Here is a 14,937-nt window from a genome sequence, read left to right on the forward strand (position 1 = left end):
TGAAAATGCCCTCACAGCATGTTTCCGTCCGGTCAACCCCCTCTGATCATCACCGACACATTTGTTGGATACACTAGATGATACTTTGCATGTTGTTGCCTAACTGGTTAGGCAGTGCGGCTTGCCGCACCTGGCCGGAACCCGGCCGGATGCATCATACTACCGAAAAAGGGTTCCCCGCTTTGTATTCCAAAGCAAACCGAAAAAGGGTTTCCCCCCGGATGCATCATACTTAACCCGGTAACAAAGCCGATGAGGCATCTCGACTTAATTCAATCATATCCAGCCCGATAATCAGAACGTGAAGGTCCAAAGCATGAAGACCAATTACATTTCATAGATGCATTTCATATAATATGTAGCATAATGCACCAGAAATTTCAAGGTTTAGGACAAAACCATAATAATAAGTTCGATGCGACCTTCTGAGAATTACTTCAAATATACAAAGACACCTTGTCACTGACATTTAATTACATAAGATTAAAAAATCAAAGGTCATTAAATAATTTGAATCAACAAAACAATAGTTCAAGAAAAATATTGACATACAACTGGGGTTTGGAATACTCTGAAGGCATGCAAGCAACATGTGTATTTATTGTCCAGATTGACATACACTATTTTTTCTCTCTCAAACATATGCGAGACGTTTTGACATATATAAACATGTCTTGATTCAGTAAATAGATTAAGTAGCCCGCTTAGATATTCATACATGCAACCTGTGGTCTGCATGGCAACACAAAAAACACAAGCAAATAGAGGCAACGAGAACCTGAATCATGGGCAGGACTGAATGAGAACATTAAAATATTTGCTAGTGTACTTTTGTGTTCTGTTTGCTTAGTCTATGTAAAACAATTGCTTGGATCTATGTGACAACACAAAAAACACAAGGTAATAGAGGGAATGACCTCCCCAGAGGGACTCCGGGCGGCAAGCGGGTCTCTTAGTCACTCTTCTCTATACAGTAATAATCAAAGAAAGAAAATACTCCCTCCGTTCCCAAATATAAGTCTTTTTAGAGATTCCAACAAGTGACCACATACGAAGCAAAATGAGTGAATCTACACTCTAAAATATGTCTACATACATCCGTATGTTGTAGTTCATTTGAAATGTCTAAAAAGACTTGTATTTAGGAACGGAGGGAGTACTATTCTTGGTACTAAACCTACTGAATGAACCAGAGCAAGGGGCAAAATCAAACGTTTGTAACACATGGATTCAGTTGTTTGATCTAACATATATTGTGCTGAATTAAATATATGCCTATAGCTACATAGTTCTAAACCAAATGACAACATATAACCAAAGTTCTCATGACCATATTCTAAATTTATCTTGTTATCAAGAATGATCAAAGAAACCTATGTTATGGCCTTATGGGCATGCAAGTTCTACCAGCTTGCGAAATACTGTAATTAGGAAAAGAGAGCGAAAAGTGAGATCCCACCAGCTGAACGGGACACAGGGGTGTGTAGGAAGGAGTAGCGTCCGTTAGGTTGGGCTTGATCCTCTTGCGTGCGTTCTGCTGCTCGGTACAGGGATGGACAGATGGAGCCCACGCATTTATGCAACAAATGCTTGGATTCCAGGGCAGGGAGGGAGACTGCAGCCGAGACCCGTCTTTTGATGCATCAACGTCTTACCCGGTGCCACCGCTCGGTACTCGAAGGGGATCGCAAGTCCTTTCCTAGAGAAGCTTTGCCCCATCATTGCCTTCATGGTTCTACTTAATGATTACCTATTTCCAGAACTCATTAGATAATGCCCCATTGTGTCCTTGTAGTACTTCAGCTTGTCTCTACACCACAGAAGCCAGTGCCTAAGCCAGTGCCTATTATTGCATCTATCAAATGACAAGTCTATTGCATGCATTACAACAAAAACAGAATCACATAAAGCATGAAAAAGGAATGCATGGGAGAGGAACAAAACACACATTACAAGAGGACTGAGTTTAAAAGAGAACAAAGAAAATGCCATTAAATAAGAATAGCAGCTCATTTCTTTTTATCACATAAAGCATAAAAAAGGAATACATGGGAGAGGAACAAAACACACATTACAAGAGGACTGAGTTTAAAAGAGAACAAAGAAAATGCCATTAAATAAGAATAGCAGCTCATTTCTTTTTATTTTAAAAGGAAACATGAAGCATCTGGCACAAGTTTCCGATTAAAAGAGAAATATAGAACGTCAAACAGGACACCCTAATTACTATTTTTGTAAGAATGTTGGACCATGGCAACAAAATGCACACATCCAAACACAAAGTATATATACTACCAATTACCATGTCTAAAGTGGCAATAATGTGATATGAAAAAGAATTAGACAGTACTCCATCCCATTAGATTATATTACTTACACTAAGCAGAAAAAACAGTAAACTGGGAGCATGCTTTCTACTTCACAATGCTATAACCTAGGGGGTTTACCGGAAACAAATCAGTAATAGTAAATAGGAACAAAAATAAATTATTTTAAGTATTTGGTGCATCAGAATTTGCTATTATCTTTGTTGGCCGACAAAATTAGCCTTCATATATTTTGGCTATTAAGATCACCTAGTGGAAGAATTCACATGTTATTCTTTCTGCCCATCCAAGGTTGGACAAGAAACTATGCACATAGGAAACAGATCCAACATAATTTCTATGATCATTCACAGTAAGTCCATAACACAAACCAATACTTTTCTCGATGTTCATAAAACATCAATCATCTCTTAAATATACTTATCTAATATATGCCTAAGAGTCTAAAACATGCTGATGGCCAGCATATAGTTTGTTCTACATGCCAGTCTAACCAAAAGACATTACAGTGTAATGCAGTCAATGTAAATTTTGATCTAACACAACCATAATCCTGCATCGGTAAAACTGAACCAAGATTGCATAATTCTGCATTGGCAAAACTAACATAGAACTCTAAAGGAAGGATAAACGCCAAATAATTAGAGTAAGGAATCACGCCTATCAAACACAAGCATCGACTTCATATCATAATCCACAGATGCATAATACATAAACAATCTGCATAAATATCTACTGCTGGAAACTAAATCAAGCTAGGCAAGTGACATATATAGATTCTCACAGTAGAGGGGTACAAGAGCAAGAGGAGCTTGCCCATCTTCTTCCCAGCAGCTCTGGAGGACTGCAATCCTGCCCCTTGGGAACCAGCCCCTGCAAATGAACAGATTGACATATCAAATTGCATCTCTAGCGGATGAATAGGGGAAAATATGAAGCCTCTTTGCATATGTGATCCATATGAAATAAAGCTGAATCAAGAATGCATAATTCTGCATCGGCAAAACCGTATCAAGATCGCATAATGCGCAACCAGGAACTCAATTTGGCCATGTATTTTGCAGGTAGACTTTAGTATGGCACTCCATATTGTAGCTAAGATCTAATCAACATTCTTTTCAGTGGAACTTTAAACAACCCAAAGCCCTTTTATACAGAGCTAGCTTCAGTTGCAGAAATAGTAAATAAACAGTGATCGATGTGAACAACACATACAGAGAAGAGGAGGTGTTCATCACCAGATGATCCTTTTCGTCAGAGGCAAAGAGGAGGAACTGCTTGTTACCGACGTCGTCTGTCCCGCTGCAGCCAACGTCGCCGGTCTAACCTGGCCATGCACACACCATGACAGCAAGCTGAGTCAAGAAAAGGCGGCATCTCCCAAAGAAAATAGATGCACGAAAAAAAGATTTCATCACCCACAAACGATATTTCAATACCTAACAAACGAATAGACTCTCCACTCGATTGATCACAAATTTGTGGCCGGTTTATTCCTCTCTACAGGCTAACAGCTTCACCAAAGAAAATCATCTATGTTACTAAAGGGGAGCCACAAAGGACAACCATCTACGTAAGCCTAGCTCATCAGTCAATTTAAGAATCAGTCTGCCTCCTATAACTGCTGATGAGCTAAGGAAAGCACAATAACTAAAACATGCACTCTTGTGTATACCTTAAAACCCGAAAAAGTGGGCAACCGTGTACTTAAGAGATAAAGCAGCCTCAAATAATCTACCGAGAAACTGTATATATTTTAGTTACCTTTTTTGGTGAACTCCAGTCTAAAATGATTTACTGATAAAGTAGTCAACAGAGCCAAAGATCTTTCAGCATGAGTATAAATGTGACATCAGGATCTTACTAAGAGAACAAACATGGCAACATGGTTAAGATTTAGCAATATTAAACTATAAGCACGAATTATGTGCTACTGGCAGTCTTGTGAAGAGTATAACATCGGACTGGAAAAGAATCACTACATAGTATACCAAGACTTGCTGATAAGAAATAAATAAAGATGTGATTCGCAAAAGGTACTAACCTTCTTGCAATTAGGAAAGAAAACAAAGACAATGAGAAATCCAGGAACACACTAATGGTTGCACATCCATGATTGTATCTAATCCAGCTTTATCTGAACAGAAACATCCACATACCTTGTCCTAGACCAAAAGAAATTCCAAAAAAAATAGCATTATATGGAATAGTTCTCATGCCTACACAAACCAACAAATTGATTTTGTAATTCACTCCATCCATGACACATCTGTAAAACAGACTTACTGGACATAATTATAACCTAGTTGAGCGACCAATAACAATTCATGCAAGATTTTTATAACTACAGCTTAAAGTGAATGTTCCCTTCAACCTACACAAACCTAAGAAAACAACTGGCCAAAATAAGCTAGCATATGAGCCTGCTTCACGGGTCGTAGGAATGTGCATTGAAGTAATGTTCCTCCATCACAAGCATTAGAGATAATTATTAGTTAGTGCAGCTACTGTCATAGTAGAACATATATGAATCCGATATCATATTGAATTGCATGCATTGAAATTAACAAAGATGATAGCTTCCAAATATTTGTATGCAGGTCAACCTCATGTTTGCCAAACATGTCAATTGCATCCATACGGACTGTATGACAACACAAGATATTGAATAAATATTGAAAAGCATGAGCCTTATGCAAACAGATACCAAACGGAACCCAAACTGATACTTGGATATATTTAATCAATATAACTGACCTTCACATGGAAAAGAAGGAAACGACATATTTATATGAATTGCCAGAGTTTCTCCCCGTTTTAGATCTACAGAAATATGCACGCATTGAAAAGAAAAACTTGAGACGGGTTCATGATCTTGGTGCTGGCAGTCAAAACAATAATAAGTGGGCCTCAAGCCTTGTTCAGTGTGAGACGAGCTCATGAATTCAGTTAACAATGAACCTGAATCTATGTCTACGTGTGAAGGGACAGTGTTCAATGTGAGATGAGCTCATGAATTCAGTTAACAATGAACCTGAATCTATGTCTACGTGTGAAGGGACAGACAGAGAGAAAGATGGGGCTTTGAGGAGGGAGGGAGGGACTGACAGGGTGATCCCGAAAGCTCCGACGATGGGGACGACGCGCCAGAGCACCACCGCGTGCAACAGCTGGTCCTGCAATCAAACCTACAAGCAAGCGATGACAACTTAGAATCCCATGGAGTAGCGATGCATGGTTTGGTCGTTCAGGAGCTAGGATACGCGGTGGCAGCAGTTAGCAGGAGGTGCTTACAAATGCACAAAAGACATGGACAATTCTAATATTTTTAGCAAGCAAATTTCAAATATGATTTGCTTACATACATCAACGGTCAGATAAACAAATTAGGAATCTTTGTATACATACATAAGCAACTGGAAAATAATGGATCTATCAGAGAAACCTCAGAAACTAAAATGTGTCTTATCTATGCCTTTTGATCTCGTAAGACATTGGTTTCTTTGGATTTCTAATTTCATTCATATATATAAGCCACCCAATCGTACAGCGAGAAAGGATTCTAGTGAACAATACCACTAACCAAAAGGTGACTTGTTGACAAACGACTGTAGAACACACAAACAGGTATGCGGTCAGATCCGGAACCAATCGCAGCAGGACCAGGAAATCAGCCAAGCTTGCCCTGCCAAATCAACAATAAATCAGACACTGGCCATTGATTGAGATGCACAGGAGAGAGAGAGGGAGATATATATATATATATATATATATATAGAGAGAGAGAGAGAGAGAGAGAGAGAGAAAGAGAGGAAGCTGAGAGCAAGAGGGCCCTGGCGGCGCGAGAGCGAAGGGGCGGCGTAGTCGACCAAGGCCTGAGCGCCGCAGCACCTCGAGGTTCTCCTTCCACTTGCTTCTGCCTCTGCTTCTTCTTCTATCTCCCTCTCATGGCCTCCACTGCTCGAGTGAAATACCTGGTGCTCCTTCGGTCGACGGAGATTGCGTGCTCTGCCTGGTGCGACGCCCTCGATTCAACCGTACACTAACGCAAATGTGTACGATCAAGATCAAAAACTCACGGAAAGATATCATAACACAACTCTAGACACAAAATAAAATAATACAAGCTTTATATTACAAGCCATTGGCCTCGAGGGCTCGAATACATAAGCTCAAAAACACAAGAGTCAGCGGAAGCAACAATATCTGAGTACAGACATGAGTTAAACAAGTTTGTCTTAAGAAGGCTAGCACAAAAGCAACATTGATCGAAAAGGCAAGGCCTCCTGCCTGGGAGCCTCCTAACTACTCCTGGTCGTCGGTGGTCTCCACGTAGTAGTAGGCACCCTCGGTGTAGTGGTAATCGTCGTGGTGACATCTGGCTCCTGGACTCCGAGATCTGGTTGCATCAACCGGAAAAAAGAAGAAAGGGGGAAAATGGGGAGCAAATCAACCGTGAGTACTCATCCAAAGTACTCGCAAGCAAGGATCTACACTACATATGCATCGGTATCAATGAATTGGGCTGTATCTGTGGACTGAACTGCAGAATGCCAGAAGAGAAGGGAAAGCCTAGCCTATCGAAGACTAGCATCTTCAAGCAGCTCCAAGCATCTTGCATCATCAAAAGAGATAAGAGTAGCATAAAGTAAAGTAGTAGTAGTGCTATCAACCTCGGCCAGAGATCCTTTCTCGACTCCCTGTGAGAAAGCAATCCTAGAGCCATACTATCCATTTCTCATCACAATCCAATTCTCATCACAAGTATCCAGTTCTAGTTGTATCGATCGGGATACAACTCCAAGTGTCCGTTACCGTAGGACAGGCTATCGATAGATGTTTTCTTCCCTGCAGGGGTGCAACAACTTACCCACCACGCTCGGTTAACTCCGGCCGGACACACTTTTCTGGGTCATGCCCGGCCTCGGCCAAACAATACGCCGCAACCCGACCTAGGCTTAATAGAGAGGTCAACACGCCGGACTAAACCTATGCCCCCAGGGGTCATGGGCCATCTCCCCAGGAACTCCTGCACGTTGCGTGGGCGGCCGGTGAGCAGACCTAACTACCTCCTTAAAAAAGGCAGGTGCTTACGCAGTCCAACCCGGCGCACGCCGCTCAGTCGCTGACGTCTATTAAGCTTCGGCTGATGTATACGACGCAGAACGCCCATACTATGCCCACGTGATGGTTAGTGCTATCAGGCCAGAGGCCCCTCGGATCAAATATCCAAATCGTAGTGGATTAGGAACGCGCGGTAACAAGCAGAGACTCACGAAAGATGTGACCCCGTTGCCCCGTCTCGAGGGCTTGCGGCAAGGCTAGGAATGCCCGGCCACGCCTCGTAATTATCTCGCGGGCACCCTGTAGGTCAACCCGTCTCCACATCACTCGCGGGTACCCCTCAGGGTCGACCCGCCTTTCCAAGTAACAGTTTTAAAATCCAAGTATCCATGTGTCCAAACATCAAGGGGAAAACCTGAGGAATCACCCCCGGTGAATTCCACTCGATGTAATCATCAAGGTGAACGTAAGAGGATCCACTCTCGAGGTTCACACTTGAGGGGTTGCACTACAGAGTCGTATCGGAAGTGGTTAAGGAGGAAATCACCCTTGATGACCACGACCGAATAGCTACACTACAGGGTTAACATCAGAAGTCCTGATGAGGTCTCGCCCTCGGCACTCGGTAGTAACCCAGTAGTGTCGAGCAACTAAGGGGAAAGTGATGTGCGGTGCCGGGGCCTGGTCTTCGATCCCGTTGATCGGGTCTTCGATGATGAAGCAGGGGCAACAAGGACAAGGTGGGCGTCACTGATGGATCACTAACCAACCTATACTAAGCAGTTTAGGATAAGCAGGTAGGTAACAATGAGCAGGTTACAAAAGCAGGCTATGCATCAGAATAGGAGCAAACAATAACAGTAGCAAAATCTAATGCAAGCATGAGAGAATGGAATGGGCGATATCGGGATGATCAAAGGGGGGGGGCTTGCCTGGTTGCTCAGACGAGAAGGAGGGGTCGTTGGTGACGTAGTCGATCACAGGGGCATCAGCATCGTCACGGGGTCTACCGAAGAGAAGAGGGGGGAGAAACAGTAAATACATAGCAAGCAAGTGCATAACAGTACAACAGGCAGAGCTAGACGTGTTCTAACGCAGTGCTACACGCTACCGGCGAAGGGGGAAGTCAACCGGGAATGTTTTCCCGGTTCCGGACAAGTGTACGATCAAGATCAAGGACACACGGGAAGATATCACAACACAACTCTAGACACAAAATAAAATAATACAAGCTTTATATTACAAGCCATGGGCCTCGAGGGCTCGAAAACATAAGCTCGAAAACACAAGAGTCAGCGGAAGCAACAATATCTGAGTACAGACATGAGTTAAACAAGTTTGCCTAAAGAAGGCTAGCACAAAAGCAACATTGATCGAAAAGGCAAGGCCTCCTGCCTGGGAGCCTCCTACTCCTGGTTGTCGGCGGTCTCCACATAGTAGTAGGCACCCTCGGTGTAGTGGTAATCGTCGTGGTGACATCTGGCTCCTGGACTCCGACATCTAGTTGCATCAACCGAAAAGAAGAAGAAAGGGGGGAAAGGGGGAGCAAAGCAACCGTGAGTACTCATCCAAAGTACTTGCACGCAAGGATCTACACTACATATGCATCGGTATCAATGAATTGGGCTATATCTGTGGACTGAACTGCAGAATGCCAGAAGAGAAGGGGAAAGCCTAGCCTATCGAAGACTAGCATCTTCAAGCAGCTCCAAGCATCTTGCAGCATCAGAAGAGATAAGAGTAGCATAAAGTAAAGTAGTAGTAGTGTTATCAACCTCGGCCAGAGATCCCTTCTCGACTCCCTGCGAGAAAGCAATCCCAGAGCCATACTATCCATTTCTCATCACAAGTATCCAGTTCTTGTTGTATCGATCGGGATACAACTCCAAGTGTCCGTTACTGTAGGACATGCTATCGATAGATGTTTTCTTCCCTGCAGGGGTGCACCAACTTACCCACCACGCTCGATTAACTCCGGCCGGACACACTTTCCTGGGTCATGCCCGGCCTCGGTCAAACAATATGCCGCAACCCGACCTAGGCTTAATAGAGAGGTCAACACGCCGGACTAAACCTATGCCCCCAGGGGTCATGGGCCATCTCCCCGGGAACTCCTGCACGTTGCGTGGGCGGCCGGTGAGTGATAACCCACAAGTATAGGGGATCAATTGTAGCCTCTTTCGATAAGTAAGAGTGTCGAACCCAATGAGGAGCTAAAGGTAGAACAAATATTCCCTCAAGTTCTATCGACCACCGATACAACTCTACGCACGCTTAACGTTCGCTTTACCTAAAACAAGTATGAAACTAGAAGTACTTTGTAGGTGTTTTTGGTAGGTCTGCAAGAATATAAAGAGAGCGTAAATAAAGGGTAGGGGTTGTTTAGATGAAGACACATCTAAATTAGTTTTAGTAAAGAGCTTTTGGTCACGAGAAAGTTAATTGTCCCTAGGCAATCGATATCTAGACCGGTAATCACTATTGCAATTTTATTTGAGGGAGAGGCATAAGCTAACATAATTTCTCTACTTGGATCATATGCACTTATGATTGGAACTCTAGCAAGCATCCGCAACTACTAAAGATCATTAAGGTAAAACCCAACCATAGCATTAAAGTATCAAGTCCCCTTTATCCCATACGCAAACAACCTACTTACTCGGGTCTGTGCTTCTGTCAGTCACGCCACCCACCATAAGCAAATCATGAACATATTGCAAACCCTACAGCGGGGATCCCTCACGCTTGCGCGACACGGAGAGCACCATAGGACAACACCAATAATAAAACATGCAACTCAAACCAATCTTGATCATCAAATAGCCCATAGGACAAAACGGATCTACTCAAACATCATAGGATAGCCATACATCATTGGGAAATAATATATAGCGTTGAGCACAATGTTTAAGTAGAGATTACAGCGGGTAAGAGAGAGGTTACACCGCTGCATAGAGGGGGGAAGAGTTGGTGATGATGGCGGTGAAATTGTTGGTGAAGATTGCGGTGATGATGATGGCCCCGGCGGCACTCCGGTGCCACCGGAAGCGAGGGGGAGAGAGCCCCCCTCCTTCTTCTTCTTCCTTGACCTTCTCCCTAGATGGGAGAAGGGTTTCCCCTCTGGTCCATGGTCTCCATGGCGTGGGAGGGGCGAGAGCCCCTCCGAGATTGGATCTGTCTCTCTGTCTCTCTCTGTTTCTGCGTTCTGGTACTGCTGCCCTTTCACCGTTTCGTATATATATGGAGATCCGTAACTTCGATTGGACTGAAATATTCGCCGTGATTTTTTTACTGAAAATTAGCTTTCTTGCGGACGAAGAAGGGCATCAACCGCCTTACGGGTGGCCCACGAGGGTCAGGGGCGCGCCCAGTGGGGGCAGGCGCGCCCCCTGCCTCGTGGCCACCTCGGGCACCGTCTCGCGTTGATTCTTCTTCCGGAATTTTCCAAATATTCCAAAAATATTCTCCGTTCATTTTTATCCCGTTTGAATTCCGTTTGATATGGGGTTTCTGCGAAACATAAAACATGCAACAAACAGGAACTGGCACTGGGCACTGGATCAATATGTTAGTCCCAAAAATAATATAAATAGTTGCCAAAAAGTATATGAAAGTTGTATAATATTGGCATGGAACAATCAAAAATCATAGATACGACGGAGACGTATCAGTGAGCAGACCTAGCTACCTCCTTCAAAAAGACAGGTGCTTACGTAGTCCAACCCGGCGCGCGCCGCTCAGTCGCTGACGTCTATTAAGCTTCGGCTGATGTATACGACGCAGAACACCCATACTATGCCCACGTGATGGTTAGTGCTATCAGGCCAGAGGCCCCTCGGATCAAATATCCAAATCGTAGTGGATTAGGAACGCGCGGTAACAAGCAGAGACTCACGAAAGATGTGACCCCGTTGCCCCGTCTCGAGGGCTTGTGGCAAGGGCTAGGAATGCCCGGCCATGCCTCGTAATTATCTCGCGGGCACCCTCCAGGTCAACCCGTCTCCACATCACTCGCGGGTACCCTCAGGGTCGACCCGCCTTTCCAAGTAATAGTTGTAAAATCCAAGTATCCGTGTGTCCAAACATCAAGGGGAAAACCCGAGGAATCACCCCCGGTGAATTCCACTCGATGTAATCATCAAGGTGAACGTAAGAGGATCCACCCTCGAGATTCACACTTGAGGGGTTGCACTACAGAGTCGTATCGGAAGTGGTTAAGGAGGAAATCACCCTCGATGACCATTACCGAATAGCTACACTACAGGGTTAACATCAGAAGTCCTGATGAGGTCTCGCCCTCGGCACTCGGTAGTATCCCAGTAGTGTCGAGCAACTAAGGGGAAAGTGATGTGCGGTGCCGGGGCCTGGTCTTCGATCCCGTTGATCGGGTCTTTGATGATGAAGCAGGGGCAACAAGGACAAGGTGGGGGTCACTGATGGATCACTAACCAACCTATACTAAGCAGTTTAGGATAAGCAGGTAGGTAACAATGAGCAGGTTACAAAAGCAGGCTATGCATCAGAATAGGAGCAAACAATAATAGTAGCAAAATCTAATGCAAGCATGAGAGAATGGAATGGGCGATATCGGGATGATCAAAGGGGGGGGGGGCTTGCCTGGTTGCTCAGACGAGAAGGAGGGGTCGTCGGTGACGTAGTCGATCACAGGGGCATCAGCATCGTCACGGGGTCTACCGAAGAGAAGAGGGGGGAGAAACAGTAAATACATAGCAAGCAAGTGCATAACAGTACAACAGGCAGAGCTAGACGTGTTCTAACGCGGTGCTACATGATACCGACGAAGGGGGAAGTCAACCGGGAATGTTTTCCCGGTTCCGGACCTGTGTTAGACAGATGACCGGAGGGGGAAAGTTCCATGTTCAGCATGCTAGGGGCATGTGACAGATGAACGGACCGCATATTCGGATTCGTTGGATTTTTCTGAGCAACTTTCACATAGAAAACATTTTCATCTGAGCTACGGTTTATTTTCTATGAATTTCTAAAGATTTAAACATTTTTTGGAATTAATTAAATTAACAGAAAGGAATTACTACGTCAGCATGACATCATTGTGAAGTCAGCAGTCAACGGGACGGCTGACCAGGTCAAACTGACCAGTGGGTCCCACCTGTCATAGATAGTGGACTAACAGAAGTTTAAAACTAACTAAACAGAGTTATTTAGCAGGAAGGCCCCACCCATCATAGACTAATTAGCCAAACTAATTAGTTTTAATTATTAAAACATTTTAATTAGAGGATTAAGCGGTGGGGCCCGCACGTCAGTGGCTGGGGCCTGCCCAGTCAGCACAGTTGACCAGGTCAACTGGTCAACAGGGGGCCAGGGGCCCCACTGGCAGTGACCCAGGGGGTGGCCCCAGGTGTGCCAGCTCAGCGGGCCGGCGTCTGAACGCCAGCGAGCACAAAAACGCGGCGGAGGGCACTCGGCCTAGTCGGGATTCGTCTACAAGGGGTCTACACGGGCGGGGGCGGGCGCGTTCGAACGGGGAGAGCCCGCCACGTCGCGTGGTGAGGCCGGCCAGAGCTGGAGCTGCCGGAAACGGCGCCGGCAACGAGTGGAGGCGGCGGCGCATACGGGTGGGTGAAGGAGACGGTGAAACAGCATGCTACGGAGCAAATGAATAGGTTGGCCAGGTTCTACGCGGTGCGACGAGGCCAATGAGCAGCAGCGCGCGTCCAAATGGTCGCTGGAACGACGCCGACGACGTGCTAAGCGGCGGAGAACTCGAGCAAGTCGAGGACGGCGGCTAGAGGGAGTAAACGGCGACGGAAGAGAGATAGGAGGGAGAAGAGGCTCACATTGAGCCCGCTGATGTGCGAGAGTGAGCTCGGGGGAGGCTCGAGGCGGCGAAACGGGGCGGCGATCGATGACGGCCGTGCGGGGAAGACGAGCTCGGGGAGGTCGTTGAAGTTGCTCCAAGCTTCAATGGAGAGGCGGAGGTGATGTAGTCAAGGGCGGCGACGGCGTACGACACGAGGGAGTGGCGATTGGGGCACAGTGGCCGCGGGATCGAGCGGAGGGCGGCGGCAGGGGCGCTCGGGCAGTGGGGAGAAAGGTGAGCGCGAGCGAGGGAGAGAGGGGAGTGGATCTGGGAGGGGGGCGAGTGGGAGAGGTGGCAGGGGAGGCTGAGGCGTCGCCCTTATCCCCTCGGGGTGGCGCCGGCGAGGTGGGTTCTGTGGCGACCGCGCCCTGTAGCGGCGCGCGACCGAGGAACAGAAAGGGGGGGGTGCGGTGCGGGGAGCTAGGCCGACTGGGCCGGCCAGGCTGGTTGAGTTCCAGGGGGACTTGGGGGTTCTCTCTCTCTTCTGCTTTTCTTATTCTTTTGTTTCTCTTTTTCCACCAGCTTTTGCATTTTTCTTTTAGCCACTAATGACTTTGAAAAATTATGCCACTGGCTAAAACAATTCCAAAGAATTATTTTGCATTGCCACAAAAACATTGTGAGGCTTTTTGAAAAAGGTAGCAATTTTTATAAATTAAAAAGCCATTTAATCTATTGTTTTAGCCACTGCTTTAATTGGTTTAGGCCATTTAAACACCTTGCAAAAATGTTGGTCCACCACCAATATTAACAAATGATTATTTGCCACAAGATGAACATTTTAGATTTCATGTCTGACAAAAAGAATTTTTGACTTTAGATTGGATTTGAATTTGAATGGTGATTTGGATCAAGTGAAGGTTAGCAACAGTAACATGATGACATGGCACCATTAACAGGTGATTACTGTAGCATGACACTGGGGGTGTTACACTGGGTCTCCTCCTCTGCCCCGGTCGTTGGCGCGCCCTCTGCGGGGTCGGAGCAGGAGGCTGATGTCTACTACGCAACCTTCTTTTTGTAGACTCATGTTGGGCCTCCAAGCGTAGAGTTTTGTAGGACAGTAGTAAATTTTCCTCAAGTGGATGACCTAAGGTTTATCAATCCATGGGAGGCGTAGGATGAAGATGGTCTCTCTCAAACAACCCTGCAACCAAATAACAAAGAGTCTCTTGTGTCCCCAACACACCCAATACAATGATAAATTGTATAGGCGCACTAGTTCGGCGAAGAGATGTTGATATGATACGTCTCCAACGTATCTATAATTTTTGATTGTTCCATGCTATATTATATTCTGTTTTGGACATTAATGGGCTTTATTATACACTTTTATATTATTTTTGGGACTAACCTATTAACCGGAGGCCCAACCCAGAATTGCTGTTTTTTGCCTATTTCAGAGTTTCACAGAAAAAGAATATCAAGCGGAGTCCAAACGGAATGAAACCTTCGGGGACGTGATTTTCGGAACGAACGTGATCCAGAGGACTTGGACCCTACGTCAAGACATCAACCAGGAAGGCACGAGGTAGGGGGCGCGCCCTCCACCCTCGTGGGCCCCACGTTGCTCCACCGACGTACTTCTTCCTCCTATATATACCTACGTACCCCCAAACTACCAGGTACGGAGCCAAAAACCTAATTCCACCGCCGCAACCTTCTGTACCCGTGAGATCCCATCTTGGGGCCTTTTCCGGA

At 45.5% G+C, this 14,937-nt stretch overlaps 1 long non-coding RNA gene across 6 annotated transcripts; it reads right to left on the reverse strand.

The window, feature by feature from the left end:
* Positions 1-570: 570 nt before the first annotated feature.
* Positions 571-6,324, reverse strand: LOC123098334 (uncharacterized). 6 transcript variants are annotated; one of them, XR_006447716.1, is made up of 7 exons: positions 5,911-6,324; positions 5,436-5,515; positions 5,085-5,150; positions 4,372-4,492; positions 3,543-3,654; positions 3,112-3,200; positions 571-1,810 (listed from the first exon to the last, which is right to left on the reverse strand). It is a non-coding gene; the product is annotated as an uncharacterized lncRNA (long non-coding RNA). The 6 variants fall into 6 exon arrangements; XR_006447719.1 differs by having other exon boundaries at positions 571-1,843; XR_006447718.1 differs by adding an exon at positions 3,767-3,841 and having other exon boundaries at positions 571-3,200.
* Between the last annotated feature and the right edge of the window lie 8,613 nt (positions 6,325-14,937).

This window comes from Triticum aestivum, chromosome 4D, assembly GCF_018294505.1.
Source record: "Triticum aestivum cultivar Chinese Spring chromosome 4D, IWGSC CS RefSeq v2.1, whole genome shotgun sequence".
NCBI lineage: Eukaryota > Viridiplantae > Streptophyta > Magnoliopsida > Poales > Poaceae > Triticum > Triticum aestivum.